Here is a 7,371-nt window from a genome sequence, read left to right as displayed (position 1 = left end):
GGTCCATAGCCCTCTGGAACAGGGCGGGAGCAGACGTTATTCCAAAGGGTAGGCGACAGTATCGATAAAGCCCCTTATGAGTCACAATAGTCAACAGCTCTTGGGACTTTTCATCGACGTGCATCTGTAAATATGCTTGACTCAGATCAATCTTACTGAACTTTTGTCCCCCAGCCAGGCCTGCAAAGAGGTCATCGATGCGGGGAAGCGGGTATTGCTCTGCACACAACACTGGGTTGACAGTGACTTTAAAATCACTGCAAATCCGAAGAGAGCCATCTTTCTTTACTATTGGAATGATAGGAGTGGCCCATAAGCTATGGGTAACTAGTATTAGGACTCCATTGGTGACCAGGCGCTCCAGGTCTGCTTCAACTTTTGGCCTGATGGCATATGGCACAGATCGGGCTTTCAGATATTTTGGTGGACTGTCAGGTTTAATGTTCAATGTCACAGTGATTCCCTTCATACTTCCCAAATCATCTCCAAAAACAGCAGCATGTTTCCTTAGTATAGGGGTTAGACTGGTTTCTTCTTTAGTCATCCGGTGCACTTCCGCCCAGTTCAGTTGAATCTTCCCAAGCCAAGACCTACCCATTAAGGCTGGGTAGTTACCTCTCACCACAAACAGTGGCAATTTAGCAGCCTGTCCATTGAGCTCCACCTTAACATCAATAGTGCCCAACATGGGCACAGCTTCTCCTGTATACGTCTTCAGAACAGTTTTTGTTGCCTTAAGCGGAAGATGCTGTAGCTTTTCTTTATACACAGTCTCGGAGACCAGCAAGACGGCTGCACCAGTGTCCAGTTCCATGCGTATAGGTTTGCCATCCAACAACGGGGTTACCCAGTATTCATGTGAGCCCACTGCCAAAGACAAAACATGCAGTGGCACTTCCTCTTGCGATGAGGTGTCACCTTGATCATCCTGGGTCTGCTCTAGGGTATGCAGGGTTCCTCTTTTTGTTGGCCAGACCACAGGCCTCTTTTTCTTTTGTTTACAGGCACACTCAATGTGTCCCTTTTTGCCGCAGCGTCGACACACCATTCTGATGCCTGGTGACCTGGCTTACCACAGTGGTAACATTCTTGACGCTGCACAGTTTTGTGGGTCGGTTCTTGTGACACTTTTTGCACCCTAGGGGATGCACTGATGTATTGCGCCTCCCTTGTAGCCAGTTCCATGGAGACAGCAATATCAACAGCCTTCTGTAATGTAAGCTGAGCCTCTGTCAGTAGGTGCTTCCGTATAGCTTCACTGTAGAGGCCACACACTAACCTGTCACGCAGGGCATCATTTAACATCTCTTTAAATTCACAGTGTTCTGCTAGCTTTTTTAAAATTGCTACAAATTGTACAACTGTTTCATCTTCCTTTTGGTCTCTTTTGTGGAACCTATATCTTTCAGCAATTACCAGTGGTTTTGGGGAAAAATGGGACCCCAGGATTTCCACAATGTCACTGTAAGATTTAGTCTCAGGCTTAACAGGGTGTAGTAAGCTGCGTAGCAGGGAGTAGGTTTTAGCCCCTACAACACTTAAGAATATTGGCACCTTCTTCGCTTCTGTAATGTCATTTGCAATAACAAAAAGCTCAAAACGCTCAGTATACACATGCCACTGCTCCATATTCTCATCAAAAGGTTCCAGTGGCCTGGTCAGAGTAGCCATGATTTTTAGTTTCACTTTCACAGTCAGTGCAAACAAGCAGGTTTTTTGTTTGTTTGTTCTTTACCTTGACTTCTACTTCCTTCTGTTACTGGAGCAGCACCGGAATCCCATCCATCGTCGCCACTTGTTATATCCTTGGGGGCAGCTGGTTTAGGAAGAAATCACTTGAGGCCAGAGAGCAGACAGCTAACAAAACTACCATTTTATTTACAGACACAGAGCTCACCCAACCGGCTGAAGCTGGCTGGGCTATCCCCTAATAATCTAACTCAGTTGCCATAGGAACAAAAACCATGACAACCAAATACACAACATCATCGATCTGTTGCACCCAGTCAGCAGCCGCAGCATTGGTACAGTTGACAGGTATGGCTGGGTGGAGATGGGTGGAAATCAGAGTTTGCATAGATAGGGTCGGCCCTGCTGGTGGAGACATATAAGCAAACTCCACATGGGGTAGGAGGCTTGACCAATTATCCTTGTGGAAGTTTGTGAAGCAGCGCAAGTATTGTTCTAACATTCAATTTGCTTGTTCCAACTGATCATCAGTCTGTGGGTGGTAAGCAGTTGATGTGGAAGTGCAGACCCCAAGCAATTGTAAGGTTTCACACCAAAACCACAACACCAACTGTGGACCCTGATCAGTTGTGACTCACTCTGGGAGTCCATGGAGATGGATGACATGAGTCACCAAGAGCTGGGCCATCTCTTCTGCAGAGGGCAGGTACACAATGGGGACAAAGTGGGCCATATTTTGTCAGTTGATGGACCACGGTGAGGACTACAGTGTGCCTGTGAGACACAGGGAACTCAACTATGAAGTTTAGAGTAATGGCTGCCCAGGGTCTTTGAGGACAGTAGAGTGCCAAGGAGTTTTAAGTGTGGCATCTTGGTGTGGGCTCATGTCTTACAGGAATCAATATATGAGTGGATGGTGGTGCACAGTTGAGGCCACCAGAAGGAGCAGGTGGCCAGAGAGTTTTGAGGTGACCTAGATGGCCCACTAATGGTGAGTCATGACCTAGCCAGAGCACCTCTAACTGAGAGGGTCCTGGTGGAACATACAAGTGGCCCTTAATATAGTGCAAACTATCCTGGACCCAGTGTTGCCCCTGGCTTGCTGCCTCGAGTTCATTGCAAAGGGGCTTCTTCCCTCTAGCTAAGTGGATAAGTGATATTAGGTCTTGGGGAATCATAGCATCCAGGAAATTCTGGGGCTTAAGAATCCATGGGGACTCCATGTGAGGGGCTCTTGGCTGGCGAGATATTCTCCCTTTCAGGAGAAGGCATCAGCAGTTTTGTTCTGCGGCCCCAGGTGGTACATGATGGTGAAATTGAAGCTTGTGAAGAATAGTGCCCACGAAGCTGCCTCTCTTTCAAAACACACAGTCAGTGTAGGTACTCTAAGTTTTTATGATCAGTGTATAGCTGTACTGGGTACCCCATACCCTCCAGATAGTGGCGCCATTCTTCAAAGGCCACTTTCATGGCTAGGAGCTCTTTATCTAGGATTTAATAGTTTTGTTTGGCCAGAGTGAGCTTCCATGAATAGCACTTGTAAGAGTGGAGGTGCTCCTGGGGACCATGTCTTTGGGAGAGGATGGCCCCCAATTGCCACATTGAAGGTATCGGCCTCAACGATGAAGGGTCGTGCTGGATCTGGATGGACCAGGATTGTGGCACTGGTAAAGACTGTCTTGAGCCGGTCAAATGCTTCTTGGGCCTGCAGAGACCAAGTGAATGTGGTGCCCTTGCGGAGAAATGTTATCAAGGGGACTATTTGACTTGAAAACCCAGAGATGAAATGCCTATAAAAGTTAGCAAACCCCAGGAAGTGTTGTAACTCCTTGATGTTTTGGGGGGCAGCTATGTCTGTACTACCTCTTCCTTCTTGAGGGGACAGGATATAGGCTGGAAATTCCATAGAGCACTGATCAAAGCTGCATTTTTCCACCTTTGCATATAGGCCATGCTGGTGGAGCCATTCTAGGACCAACCAGACATGCTTGGTGTGTTGCTCAGGATCTTCTGAAAAGATTAGGATATCATCCAAATAGGCTACAATGTACGTCTTCTTAGCATATGCTCAACATTCCTGAGGTGGCATGTGACCAGGCTTCATCACCGAATTTGGTCCGCTGGTTGGATCATTAACTTCCCCAGCTTGAGCTGGGTATTTGTGGGGAGTGTGACGTGAACACTGATACATGCCCTGATCCAGGATGTCATGGAAGACCTCATTCAAAGTGCTGGAATGTTTCAGATGCATTTGTGAGGCCAAACAGCATTGCCAGGTGGCCAGAACAGGTTTGGAAAGCCATCTTCCACTCATCCCAAGCCTGGATCTGAATAATGCTGTAGGCCCCACACATGTTGAATTTTGTGAATATCTGGGCCAATTGCACATGGTCCAATAGCTCTGGGATGATGGTAACTGAGGGGCTGGTAATCCATACATAGGCATAAGGTCCCATCTTTCTCCTTAACGAATAGGCCCAGGGCCCGAGCAGGAGAGGTGGACAGGTGTATAAAGCCTTTGGCCTGTCTCCTGGAGATAGGAATGCATGGCAGCCAGCTCGGGTTCCAACATTATGTAGCTGCAGCCAAATGGTATGTTGGTCCCTGGCTGCAGCTCAATCGGGCAGTTGTAACCCTGGTGTGGTGATAGAGTGTCAGCATTCTTTTTTCTCAAAGATGTCACTGTAGTCACAACTCTAGTGGTGGTCCCACCTGACCCACCACCAGGGCATAAGGGGTTGGGGGGCGTGGGAATAGGCAGACTTGCTGGCAGAACTTGGAGCAGAAGCTAATATGGTGCTCATGCCAAAGGGTGTGGCGCTCATGAGCCACTAACCATGAAATGCCAAGGACTATGGGGAAGTGTGGTGAGCAGATCATCCCAAACTGGAGGGTCTCCTGATGGTTCCAGATGACAAACTTCCAGAGGCACTGTCTCCTGCATCACTGCCCCAATGACAGGAGTGAGCCATCTATAGATTCCACCAGGTCAAGGACAGTCTTCAGTTGAACCAGAATACTCAGGCCTTGGTCCTTATCAGCATCTATGAAGTTATCCACTGCTCTGGGATTCCGTAGGGGTCCCCTGGAGCATGGATGTGGATCTGGACCTTAAGATGTGGGGAGTGTTCACCATGCCTGCAGCGTGCCTCGGTGAGGCACAGGGGGACATTATCTTGAGGTTTGCCCAGGCCAACTCCCTCTACTGGGCCTGGATGTGGTCATTTCCCAAATTGCATGATGCTGGAGCTCTGAATGGGCACTTGACAAGAGTAGGGCCAGATCTCCGATAACAGAAACACAGCCAGTGGTGACAATAACGTTTCTTTTCCTCAGAAGTCACGCAGCAGTGAGAGCTGTCTAGCTACAGGGATTTGGGGTCCCAGTTGGAGACAGGTATTGAGGGGCACTGGCCAGCTGGTAACACAGAACCTTTCCTTTCTTCATGTCATTCATGGATCGGACTGTCGATGTGTGGGACTAGGTCAATGAAGGCATCTAGATAGATTGGGGCCTCCACACAGGCTAGCTCATCCTTAATCTCCTCGCATAGCCCCACTGGAACTGGTAAAGCTGGGCTGCTTCTTTCCACTCAGCGTTGGAGACTAGATGTTAAAAGTGCACGGTATAGGAAGAGGCCGGTCCCTGCCACTACTGGAGTTTGTGCAGGGCCACCTCTGCCAAGCAGACACAGTGGGAATTGTCAGACCTGGCAAAGGATGCATGGAGGAAGGCATCCTAGATCAATAGCATCAGGCTCACTTATTTGAATAAGGGGGAGGCCCAGCCCAGTGCTTCTCCTGTCAGAAGGCTAATAAGGAGTTCTACTTTCGCTTGGTCAGTGGGGTAGGACTTGGGGTGGAGCAGAAACAACTGAGTACATTGATTAACAAACCTCCTGAATATTTGGTGGTCTCCATTGAAGAATTGTGGGAGAGGGACTCCAGGGACTGACTCCGGGTACATAGCCATAGCGCTTGCCCATAGTGCAACATTTTCATCTTGCAGCCAAGTTGCCTTCTCATCTACAGCATGCTGTGCCAACTGGGCCAGCAGTACCATGTTTTCCTCATGGATCTGGGTGGTCTGCCTGTGCAGAGCTTGGTTCTCCATGGTGAGTTGTGATAATTGGGTTTGAAGTATGGGGAGCTCCTCCTGAGAGTGGTCAGCCTGTTCAGGCATTTCCAGTACCCTCTGGGACAGGCTGGGCAGGGAGTGGCCTGCTGCTTTCATGTTCCCCCAGAATAGGCCTTCACCACAGACTAGATGGCCAAGACAAACTGTCAGGATCCCAACAAGGTCAGTCAGGGCCAAGCGTCAAAGCAGGAGCAAACATGAGGCTAGGAGTAGTTGAGGAGTTCATAGTCAGTTCCTGGCCAGGGTCGATACGGAGGGTCCGAGTCAGGAGGCAAAGTCCAAAACAAGCGGAGATCAAGCCAGGAGTTCAATAGCATAGAACAGGAGCAGTCATGGCAGCTACAGAAAATTCACACTGTTGCCTGGACACTTCCTGGAATGTCCTTTGGGTTTATATAGGTCAGAGAGCCAATCAGGAGCCATGGAGTTGCTGCCCGTCAAACCCTTGAGGCAGAGCGTCTCATGGTTTGTGTCCACAGCGGGGCATGGGAAATGGAACACACGTTGGTTATAGCTGCTACTGGGTGGTAGCCTGGAGCCATTAACTGCCCAGTAGCTCTAGAAGCCTGGGTTCTAGACCTGTGGGGCCTTTAGCTATAAAATTTTATGGGATGCAGATGAAATTATGGGCTGGAGAACACTGAATTATTGGAATTTGATCCCATACTCCCAGTCACCCCTGTGCAACTCATTTTGTCCCCATCAGGCATTGCAAAAATTTCCCAAAATACCCAGTGCTAGATGGTGGTGAGTTGCACAATGGGATACCTACCCATGATACAAATGCTCCTCATGAAGACGTGCACGGCCAACACACTCAGTAAAGTGTGTGCACACAGAAGTGAAGTAATAACTGCGGTAGCGGTATACCAACGTAACTTAAGTCAACATAATTTTGTCATGAAGACATGGCCTCAGTCTTTGTCTTACCCCTCCCAGGTGAGTTCCCAAGCCACTGAGCTACAAAGTCATTCAGATGCTTTTACTTTGGCCCAGTGAATATTTACTTGTACCAGCTAAATCAATTTAAGCAAGGGTTAAACTGGTTAAAGTTTAAATCGGGGTTTGCATATTTACTATGTTCATTAAGTATCACTTTACTGATACTATACCTAAAGAATTTATCAGCATAAGCGATATTTTGTGGGACAGAATTCATTGGAGCAGTGATAAGTTACATCAGCTGAGAATCTGCCCTGTAATATTTGTGTTGAGGTATTTCTGAAAGTGTTGACTGTTCATTCAAGGTGTCATATCTCATACAGCTTCAAGATCTAACAATAATTACGTCAATGCCAATTATTTTAAGAGTCCATTGCACATCACTCTCTCAGTTGAGTCTGTTGCTGTCATTCATTGTACAGTCATGATACATAGCCATATCATTCAAACTTTTTCAGCAGTGCAGAACTCACCATCAACTGCGTGCTTTAAATTAGGTGCTTCCCTGTTGTTTTTTCTGTGACCCGGAGCAGATATTGGTTTTGTGGAGCTTAACAATAAACAGATTTTTCTGACTCACTAACTTCTAACTAATCTGTTGTA

The 7,371-nt window shown here is 47.7% G+C and overlaps 1 long non-coding RNA gene across 1 annotated transcript in view; it reads left to right on the top strand.

Moving 5' to 3' along the window:
- Positions 1–2,580: 2,580 nt before the first annotated feature.
- The window catches only part of LOC123369535, a 28,691-nt gene continuing 23,900 nt past the window's right edge, over positions 2,581–7,371 (top strand). Inside the window, exon 1 of the long non-coding RNA XR_006579074.1 lies at positions 2,581–2,680. This is a non-coding gene — a long non-coding RNA (uncharacterized LOC123369535). The remainder of the gene's footprint in view (positions 2,681–7,371) is intronic.

The sequence above is a fragment of the Mauremys mutica genome, chromosome 1 (assembly GCF_020497125.1).
Source record: "Mauremys mutica isolate MM-2020 ecotype Southern chromosome 1, ASM2049712v1, whole genome shotgun sequence".
In the NCBI taxonomy this organism is placed as follows: Eukaryota; Metazoa; Chordata; order Testudines; family Geoemydidae; genus Mauremys; species Mauremys mutica.
This window is presented reverse-complemented; position numbering and strand designations above follow the sequence as displayed.